Source organism: Ictidomys tridecemlineatus, chromosome 11 (genome assembly GCF_052094955.1).
Source record: "Ictidomys tridecemlineatus isolate mIctTri1 chromosome 11, mIctTri1.hap1, whole genome shotgun sequence".
NCBI lineage: Eukaryota > Metazoa > Chordata > Mammalia > Rodentia > Sciuridae > Ictidomys > Ictidomys tridecemlineatus.
The window spans coordinates 129,767,165-129,778,336 of NC_135487.1; the positions used below are offsets into that span (position 1 = coordinate 129,767,165).

An 11,172-nucleotide genomic window follows, 5' to 3' on the forward strand; every position below is an offset into this window, starting at 1 on the left:
AAACACCATCAATGCAAACTGGAGAAAAGTATCCCGTGGGGTTCTAGTGCCACCTGCTGGTCACCAGAGTCCTAATGTCCTTAAGAAATGCCTAGACAAAAGGACAAGCAGGTTGGGAAAGGGTTGGTCACAGTATGGCGCTCTCTGCCCAGTGAATAAGCAAGACTTCTGTCCTACAGGCTGTCACCAGTTTCTGCTGAAACCACTCCTGATGTGAAAAGGGACTCGTGCTGGTTCCTGCCTGACTGGATGTCCCTGGCGACTGCTTTTGTGTGTGTGTGTGTGATTTTTTTGCTTTGGTTTTGGTTTTTGTTCTATATCACTGTCCCCAAACCAATACGGCTGAACCTTGCTCTAGCCTTGATTGTCCCCGAATGAGACACATATGTTTCAAGTTTGCTCAGTAAATTCAGTCTGTTTAATAGTTGTTAAGCCTTGCACTAGATTCCCTGTGGAGTATGCTGTGGAGTTCAGAGCAGCAGATTAGAGTACAAAAGAAATGAGTTCCAGGGCTGGGCTGGGGCTCAGTGGGAGAGCACTTGCCTAGCGCATTCAAGGCCCTGGGGTCGATCCTCAGCACCACATAAAAATAAATAAATAAAATAAAGGTATTGTGTCCAACTACAACTAAAAAAAGAAAAGAAATGAGTTCCAATCTGCCCCAATTTCCTGCACAACTTGAGCCTTGGTTTCCTTATTTTAAAATTTAGAGAAGTTTAGATTTTTTTAAAAAAAATAAAAATTTTTAAAAATAAAATTCAGATATTTTTTTAAAAAATTATACGTAATATCTTCTTCCTCAGGTGTCTGTAGGGATTTGTGGGATGCCGGGCATGGTGCCTGGTGCATTCTGTGTGCTACAGAACTGCAAAGACACAGCTCATGCCCTAAAAGAGCCTGTCAGGGTAGTGGCAGGGGCTAAACTGTGCGTGTAACGGTGATTCGATATGACAATATTTGTTGATCACCCCTGAACACTGAGGGCTATAAAGGGCTGTAACAGACGGTATTAAGGCCTTAAAAAGAATGTACGTGGAGGTTCAAGGAAGGGTGGATCACATTGTGTGGGGCAAGACAAGTGTCTTCACAGTAAAGGAGACATTACTGAATGATAAGAATTTAAAGACAGATGAGGCTCTTCCGTCAGTACTGTGTTCATCCTAAATGTGGTCTTGAGTTTTTGTCTCCGTAAAGCCATCCCCCACACCTGCCTTGGTCACTTATGTTCTCTCTCCACCTCTTTGCTTCTACCCTCCTCAATCCTTTACTGGGACAATGCAATTCATTCTGTTTATTTTAAAATTCATAAGTTGAAAGTATGTCTTTCATACTGGTTCATACTCTCTAAAGCCAGGGAAATCATTGATCTTACTCATGTTTAAAGTCCAGCAGTGCAATGCCTACCAATGGCAGCAGCACCTTACACATGTAGAACAACACTAGGCTGCAGTTAAAAGGTCTCAGATTCATTCACTCAATCAACAAACACTGATGGTAATTTTATGGTTACTTTGCTGGGCACTGGGGGTACAGAGGCAGGTGGCCACCATCAGAGACTCACAGGCCATGAGGCAAGAACACAATCCCAATCCCATATGATCAGTCTAAGAAAAAAAAAAAAAGTGTTTGCACATAGGAGTAAAAAACAACCAATGCTACCTGCCCCTGAGCACCATGTGTGAGCCGGGTACAGTATTAAACTGTCCCATGATGCTGCCTTACTCCATGTGAACCTCATAAGCCCTCACAAGTTATGGTGGGTTTTTTTAAATCATCTCCCATTCTTCAGATGGGAGATAAAGGGGGACAGAGAGATTAAATAATTTACGCAAAGTCATATGTCTTGTAAGGAACAGAAGCAAAGTTCAAATCTGTGTCTGACTCCAGGAGTCTGTGTTTTCAAATCACTTTATTGCCTCCCAGTGAGTACAGCTGCCTGGTGGGCATTGCAATCCATGGACCCAATGCCTGAATCAAGCCGTGTCTTTGCTAGAAGTGACGGATGCACAAACATGAATCAAACCATCCCTGCTCTGGGTCAGTCCACACCTACTGAGAGGTGGCACGCGTAAGTCAACCTATCTAATACTGTACTAGGTCTATAATCAAACCCAAGGTCCAGGGGAAGAAAAAGTTACATCTGATGAGGGATACTAGTGAGATTCCTGCTGAAAGAAGCATTCAGCCTGGGCCTTTAAAGATGAGTCATCTTAAAAAGGCAAATGTGAGGAGGTGGAATGAAGGTCACCAGGTTCAACCCAAGTAGCTCTGAGAGATCTAAGGCTTTTCATTGATTGCAATGATAATACAATAGCAGCATACTGGTTGCTTGAAGAAGAAATAATGCAGGCTAATAATTTTAGTTTAAATTAACAGAAGTAGTGTCCAGACAGGCAGGAAATAGAACTCTCTGTTCTGCCACTACTCAGTCCAGACATTGCGAGGGCTGGGGGCATTGCATCCTAAAGGTCTTCCAGAAGAGTGTCATAAAGACTCCTCTCCTCGGGGAGACTTACCGGTTAGAGGTGTTGGCAAGTACACGAAGGCTATACATAGAATAAAGAGCCATTCTAAACTGCTCCAGAGAGTAGGACTACAGACAAGGAGTCCAAGTTAAAAGAAGGTTTTCCCAACTTCAGGAGAAACCTTTATACTGTAACCGCCCCCAAACAAAGTCCACTGTTCCAGGAGGGAGAGATTTTCTCTTTGCAAACCCTGCTTAAGAAGAGGCTGCAGGACCACCAGTCAGGTTTACCCCAGAGGGACTTTGCAATGGATGGGATTTGGTAAATGATTTCTGAGTTGACTGGGTGATCCACCTCCATGATGCTATGACTTAAAGGGATCATCCAGTACCACCTCCCACGGAACCCAGAAATCTCTACCTGGACATCTTTACCAACTGACCAGGCTCCAAGCCCCTGCCAGAGTCCGAGTTTAAAATAACAAAGCTCATGTGCCTTACCCCCACCTTTGGTGTAGCCACACTTGGATTCAGTCCCTCACTATGTCCAAGCAGAGTCCTGAAGAGCTTGGGAATCACAGCACAGTTGTTCTCCAGGCAGGACCAATGGTCTATGCAGCCCTGCTCCTAGGCTCATCTGAAAAAGAGCCGAGGGAGAGAAGAGCGTCCACACACATTCAGGTGCCCCTGCACCAGCAACTCTGTGTAGGTCTAGAATCTGTGAATTCAGTCAAGCTCTCTCACGAAATACCCACATTTACAACGTTATCAGTCTCCTCAGAGAATTTTAACCACAAATTTACAAACCAACATGACTCGATTCTTCTCTCCATGTGTCTTCAAGGTCAAAAGAAGGGTTCTTAATTTTCAGAAAATGTCCTCCCAAGCAAAGTAGGAATTTCCAGAAGACTGGGAGCCACGTTCTGGAGATAGGAGAGAAGAGCTTGAAGTGAGATCTTATAAACAAGGACCCCTCACCTCTAGGTTTTATTCCCTTTGAAAGAAAAACAAGTCAGAAAACTAAAGAGTCATCCATCCATGGGAATGAATAAGCACTTCCACTATAGTTTGATCAAATAATCTCTTACCAGGAAACTAGAGTAAGGAGAAGAGTTAGATTTCTTGGCCTACTGGGTCTCTATCAACTCCAAATACTGTGGTCATTAATGAGTAAACTTTATTCATTTCACATTTACTCATTTATTCATTCAGCAAATATTGAGTGCCTACTGTGTTCCCCAAACCATCAAGGTACTAGGTTTAGAGCAGTTTTAAAAAAAAATGTACAGATGTGGTTCTCATGGACTAGACCCTCATTACAAGACAGTAGGTCTGGGTGTGGCAGAGCACACCTGTAATCCCAGCAGGTGGGGAATCTGAGGCAATAGAATCACAAGTTTAAAGCCAGCCTCAGCAACTTAATGAGGTCCTGAGCAACTTGGCAAGACCCTGTCTCCAAATAAAATATAAGGGCTGGAGATGTAGCACAGTTGATAGAGTGCTTGCCTCACAGGCACAAGATCCTGGGTTTAATCTCCAGCACCACAAAAAATAAATTAATAAATAAAAAATAAAAATATGAAAAGAGGCTGGGGGTGTGGCTCTGTGGTTAAGCACCCCGGGTTCAATCACCAGTACCCCCCCCCCAAAAAAAACAGTAGGAAATAAATGAATATGACCTCAGATAATACCAAGGGCTACGGAGAAGAGCAATAATGCAATGAAAAACGATAAGGAATGTTGGGAGGCCCAGTTTTAAACACGGTGGTAAGGGCCGGTCCCCTGAGGCAGTAACATTAGAGCAAAGACTTGAAGAAGGTTTAGTGATATCTGAGAGAACATCCCAACAGCAGCCACAAAGCCGGGTGTGTTCAGGGAAGAGTCACAGAGGCAGGTAAATGAAGTAACTCCAGACCCACTCCCCAGGCAGAGCCCGTGGGCTCAAGGACTAGATTCCCCTCAGTGCCGTGAAGAGCTCCTTAGATAGTTTGGCTTTAATCCCTTCCCACTGTCTGCACACATCTAGAGTTTTCTCCTCCGTGTTCAGAGCCCGCAGTTCCGGACGAGGTGATCCTGACTCAGATGACATCCCAGGATCTGCAGGTTGTCATCGGATCCTTAGTCCTGCTCAAAGGTCCAGAGGTCCTGTGGCCTGAGACCAGCCTTGACAGGGAAGCTGCACTCAGCTAAGACAACCGAGGCAACCAAGGTATGTGGCTGCCGCAGAATTGCAGCAGCCCACGAAGCTAAATGGGATCACAAGAGAGACGCAGTATAGGTTCTGTCTTCAAAAAGTTCACACACACACACACACACACAATGGAACCACTGCAAGGCAACCAACCACAAGTATAAGATTCAGTAATATCACTCTACGACGTAGAGCTTTTAGTCCCCTTTATTGAGATATCATTGACAAGTTCATTGTACTATTCAAGATGTACAATATGATTTATTTTTTTAAGTTGTAGATGGACACAATACCTTTATTTTATTTATTTATTATTTATGTGGTGCTGAGGATCGAACCCAAGGCCTTACATGTGTCAGGCAAGTGCTCTGCCACTGAGCCCCAATGCCAGCCCTGATTTTTTAATATATGTATACACTGTTAAATAATTACTACTATCAAGCTAATTAATATATCCATCACCTCACAATTACGTTTTTATAGTAAGAACATTTAAGATCTACTCTTTTAGCAAATTTCAAAAATACAGTACAGTAGTATTAACTGTATGTACATTAGATTCCCAGAATGGATTCATCCTGAATAAATAAAACTTTGGACCCTTTGATCAATACCTCCCCATTTCTCACAGTTCATTGTTGGTATATAGAAATCCAACTGATTTTTGTATGTAGGTTCTGTACCGTGCAATTTTACCAATTTCACTTATATTTGTTCAAATTTTTGATAGAGTTTTTAGGGTTTTCTATATATAAAATCATATCGTCTGCAAAGATGATTTTACTTCTTCCTTTACACTTTGGATGTCTTTTAATGGACTGTTAAATTTGATTTGCTAGTATTTTGCTGAGAATTTTTATGTCTCTATTCATCAGGGTTATCAACCTGTAATTTTCTTTTTTTTACACTGCCCTTGTCTCCTGTTAGAAAAGTTAAGTCATCTACACTTAGAGTAATTATTGGTAGGCAAGGATTGTTGGTCATTTTCTTTCATAGTTTTGGTTTCTCTCTTCTAGTTTTCTTTGTGGTTTTATGTTTGTTTGTTTGCTGTAGTGATATGCTCTGATTCTTTTCTCTTTATTTTTTGCTATCTACTACAGGTTTTTTCTTTGTGATTACCACAAGGCTTACTTGAAACATCTTCTAGTGATTATATCCACTTACTACAATTTAATTTAACTTCATACAAAGACTTTTTATCCTTCCTCAATATTGTGTTACTGATGTCACCATATACATCTCTTTTCTTTGAAATTTAAAGAAAAAAAATTCATTGAGGACCTGAAAAACAATTTCTAAAAGATTGACTTGTCCAGAAAACTATAGCTACACAAAGCGTTGTGTCTATCATGTTAAAACAGGCACCACACACAAATACAAAAACCAGGAAACAAGGTGTCATCGTTTTTCAACAATTTGAGCAAAGAACAACACAGATGACTTTAAAAGAGTAGGCTTTTTATTATAAGCACTATTTTTTAAAAGGAGCACAAATGGATAAATATGTTCAGTTAACTATGCTAGATAGAACTTTTGGCACTAGGTATCAGAGCATTTTGTCATATAGTACTAATATATATTATAAAAGTGTAGAGTATCAAAAGAATAGTACCACCAGCATTCCAAAGTAGCTTTTTCCACTAAGTAATGAAACCCTCAACAGCATGCCTGTCTTCTGTCTGCACTGAATACACTGGTAGCATCTTTAAAATGAAAAGAAGAAAGGAAGAAAGAAAGGAAGAAAGGAAGGAAGGAAGGAAGGAAGGAAGGAAGGAAGGAAGGAAGAAAGAAAGAAAGAAAGAAAGAAAGAAAGAAAGAAAGAAAGAAAGAAAGAAAGAAAGAAAGAAAGAAAGAAAGAAAGAAAGAAAGAAAGAAAGAAAGAAAGACGGGCCATAACCTCCTTTAATTTCTGTTTAAAATCACACAGAAAACAAACATCAATTCTTTTATATACTGACAGCTTCAAAGTACCTCATTTGTACAAGACAGGGTTGGAATGTGTTTACAGAGATTCAAACATACGTGCCTGAGAGTACCTCATGCAGCTTTCTGATGAAACATTTCATAATCTCTGGTACTAAGCAAAGTTGTCGGCAAAGTCTTTGGTGCTTTAGGAAGTCGTAAAGATGATTCAGTAATAAAGCAAGTTCCTTCTCATCCAGAAGTGTATCAGGCCTACATCAATTTAATTTGCACAAATAATCTCAGTAGATCTGAGGCTCCATGTACCGGGGACATGGGGACATCCTGGTGATCTGCAAGAGCATCCGCAGACTGGAGTCGCTTGAGTTTGCAAAGCATTGATTGCTCATCATCACGTTGGCATGTTCTTTTATCCCCGCCACTACCTCATTAGCAGCACACTCCTGGTATTTCCTAGAGATTTCTTGTACTTGGCATAATCCTGTAGAATGAAATCCACATTCTTCCTGGCAGGAAGATAAAAGAGTCTTTTTTGCCTTGTAATTAAGTCTTAGTCACCGACAAGCCATGGTTTCAGCTATTCAGGAATCTTGACTTAAGCTCTGTTCATCAATGTTTCCTCATTTCAACAGGAGGATCTGCCGGGTCTTTCCTTCTGAGACTGGGGCTGGTGGGTACTACGGCCATCTCCCTTGCCGGGTGTTCTGTTTGTTGGTTTTCATTTTTACTTCCACAGAACGACTCCTGTCCTGGGGCAGTGCCTCTGATCTTCCCTTCTGCATTCGTTTTCCTGGTTGGCTTTTTGAAGTTCTTACTGTTTCTGCAGATTGGTGTTCACATAACTGGAGCATTCTGCTCTCTGAAAACCACTTGTCCCAATTTCATTTGAATATTGTCAGGTATCAGGCATTTCACTTGTTTGTCGTTTATGATAAACATTACTTACTTTGCTTCATAAAGAGGCCATGGAATACAGCATCCCCCCACCCTGCTGGAATTTAGGATTTGGGCCCTACTTGGGCACCATGATATGTGAGTCACCGCCTCATCCATCTCTCACCAACCCCAACTACTTCCCCCTACTCCCACCCAATTCCATGTCAGATGCATTGTCAGGCATCACCCCCTCTACGTCCTGGGCCCCACAATTGACACCTTTTTAATTTCATATTCATTAGCACGTTTTTGTAGCTACAATTTTTTTTGAATTTGTTTAGTTATACATGGACAGAATATTTTATTTGTTTATTTTTATGTGGTGCTGAGCATCGAACACAGTGCCTCACACATGCTAGGCAAGCGCTCTACCACTGAGCCACAACCCCAGCCCCTGTAGCTATAATTTTTAATACTTTGTCCTTTAACTTTTACACTTAAGTTAAAAGTTATGTATGCACCATCGTGACAGTATTTAAATAATCTGAGTTTGACTATATTCTTGCCTTTACGGTGAGTTTTTTAATACTGACATGTTTCCCGTTGTTAGTCGATGACCTTTCATTTCAATTTTAAGAACTCCTTTTTAAATTTCTTGAAGGAAATGTTTGTAGTGATGAACTCCCTCGACTTTTGTCTAGGAAAGTCTTTACCTGTCCTTCTCTTTCTGAAGAACAGACTTGCCGAGTTTAGTATTTGGGGTTGACAGTTTTCCTTTCACAGTACTTTGAATATATCATCCCATTCTCTCCTAGCCTGCGAAGTGTCTGCTGAGAAATCTGCTGATAGTCGTATAGAATTCCGCTTGTATGTAACACTTTGCTTTCTCTAGCTGCTTTCAAAATTCTCTTTGTCTAACTTTTCAGAATTGATTATAATGTGCCTTAGTAAAAATCTCTTTACCACATGGAATGATTTGGACATCATGGATTTAGATGGTCATTTCCCTACCAAGTTTTCTGTCATTGTTTCTCTAAATAAGCTTTCTTCTCTCATTCTCTTTCACATCTCCTTCTGAGACTCCCAAAATGCATATTCCATCATGGCCATATGTAAGCTGAAGAATCAGAAATTGGTAGATGCATCAGTCCAGATGTAGCCAGAAGTAATGCTTTATCAAGTTTCTAGGTATCTTTCCTTCCAGTCAAACTGATACCCAAAATTAACCAGCACAGAGACTAGTGCTAGAAACTACTATTCTGACATTTTGTTGATATCGCCTTCCTATATAGAGAGAGCTTTTTACATTCTCACATGGAAATCTCACATCAACCCTTCAAAAGCATTATTACTATGAATACCTTACAGGTAAACTGATGAACTTAAGTAACTTTCCCAAGACGGTCAAGCTAATTAACATGCAGCACGGCTGAAACTTGAACCTGGATCCTCGGAGTCAAAACCCAGGACTCTTGCCAGTGCCTCACAACTAGGCCGTCATTGGCATAGAAATAAATGCATAAGAGAACACAGAAAAAGGAATGATCAGAATCTGATAAAATTAGTCAGGTATTCCTTGGAGAAGCAGCTTTGAACTAAATCTTTAGAATGAAATGAACACAGACTGGCATCCTGAAGAAGAACTCTAATCCTGGGCATCAGGATTAGCTTCAGCAGAGACACAGATGAGCATCTACCAAATAACATGCAGGCAAGAGCAAACAGATTAGGTCCCTATGAGAGAGGCTGTGTCAGGGAGAAACCAAAGATTATGTAGAAAAGTGAAACCAACCTTACAGATTCTTCGTGTCCATAATACCCCCTCTCTGGTTCTCCTACTCTTTTGGAAACTTCTTTGGCTTCTCTCTTATTTTATCACCTTTAATGAGGCCCTTACAAGTTTCTCTTAACCAGATTCTTCTCAACATTGGCTACCATTTTGTCATCTACGGAGTTCTAAAACACTGGTACCATTTCTAGGATTTCTAATTTTATACGTCTGTAGTGTGACTTTGGCTTTCTGCGTTCTTAATTCCCCCAAGTGGTTCTAATGCACAACCCCCTGCATTACCCCCTTTCCCTGGGGAAATCTTACCTTTGGTTGAGATTTCAACCATCAAATTCTTCCAGATGGATTCTAATTACATCGTTATCCAAGATTTCTCCTCTGAGTTCCAGACCTATGTGTCCTACTACCCTCTGAACCACCTTACCCAGGTGTCTCACAGACATCTCAGACTCAGCGTGCTTGAAGTGGCTGTTCTCTCTCCATGTTCCTCTCCCTGTGCACTGGTTTAGAATGTGGTTTGTCTCCACCGTCACTCATGCTGGAGTTTAGTTACCAATGTAATGGTATTGAGAAGTTCTAGGGCTTTTAAATGGTACTTGGGTCATGGGGAGGGTACGTTCATGCAAGGACTGATCTAGTTTCCAGAAGAGTTGGTTAGTTATTGTGAGGGTAGGTTGGTATAAACAATCTTTTTCCTCTCCTCTCTTTTGCAATACCCCCTTGCCCTTCCATCTTCCGGCTTGAGTTGAAGACACATGAGGCCTTCATTAGATGCAGTCACCCAATCTTAAACTTTTTGTCCTTCAGAACCATGAGCCAAAATAAACCTCCCTTCTTTACGTCACCCAATCTCAGCTGTACTATTCTAGCAACAGATGCCATGGAAACAGTCCTACCATCTTCCTTGCTACTCAAGCCAAAAGCTAAATCTGTCTAATACCTTCCTCTTCCTCACCTTCTTCGACATCCAATGTGTCTGCAAGACCTGTGTGTTTCTACTTCTTAAATTTAAAATACTCTACTTCTTTACAACTTAAAATATTTTCTCCAGCCCAAATACAAGCACATTAGTTCAGACCCTCATTTCTTATCTATTTTATTAAGTCTTCACTGTTTCCAATCTTGCCCTCCTCCAATCCATTCTCCATGCTAAGGCCACAGCGAACCTTTCTAAAATGCAAATCTGATGATGTCAACATCTCCTGCCTAAAAGCCTATTGTGGCTGTCCATAGTCTGTAGGATAAAATCTGTACTCCTTACTTTTGCCCACAAAATCTTTCATGATTGCCCCTGCTTAGTTCTCCCAACCTCACCTCTCAACACTCCCTGCTCCACACCCTGCACTCAACTTGTCCCACAGGATTCGGCACCAGCCTCACCTCTAAGCTACCCTCCTTGAGCCCACTTTGTAAGTGAAGTGCCCCTTCAATGTGCTGCCTTAATACCCTCTGTCATCGCCCTTATTATCCTGGATTACAATATGGGCTGATCTGGATAACTCCCTGACCACAACTGTAATCTCCTTCAAGGTCAGGATCATGTACTATTTCTCTGTATATCCCTGCTTCTTTGCACATCCCAAGTGTTTAATTAAGGTTTGTTGAATAAATGAATGAATGAATGAATGAATGAATGGTCGCTGGGGTGGACCAGCTGTCAAAAAGGTTTGAACAACTGGCTAACAATTTTATATTCAGCCATAGGTAGGTCAGGGGGTAAGCTTCCTAATCAGAAGAGTGACACAAATGAAAATCGGATTTGAGAAAGAATAATTCGATAATAGATTATATGATATAGTTGGTCACCAGATGAGGGACACGAAGCAAAATACTCTCCAAAATACTCTCATCAGTTTCTTCATCTAAAAAAAAGAAGTGGGGAGATATGGTTCTAGGTGGTGCCTACTTCATGTCTGTTGCAAACGACAT

General features: G+C 41.1%; 1 pseudogene; it reads right to left on the minus strand.

Annotated features, from left to right (window-relative positions):
• Positions 1-6,667: 6,667 nt before the first annotated feature.
• LOC144368770 (mortality factor 4-like protein 1 pseudogene) lies at positions 6,668-7,839 on the minus strand (annotated as a pseudogene).
• Positions 7,840-11,172: the final 3,333 nt, after the last annotated feature.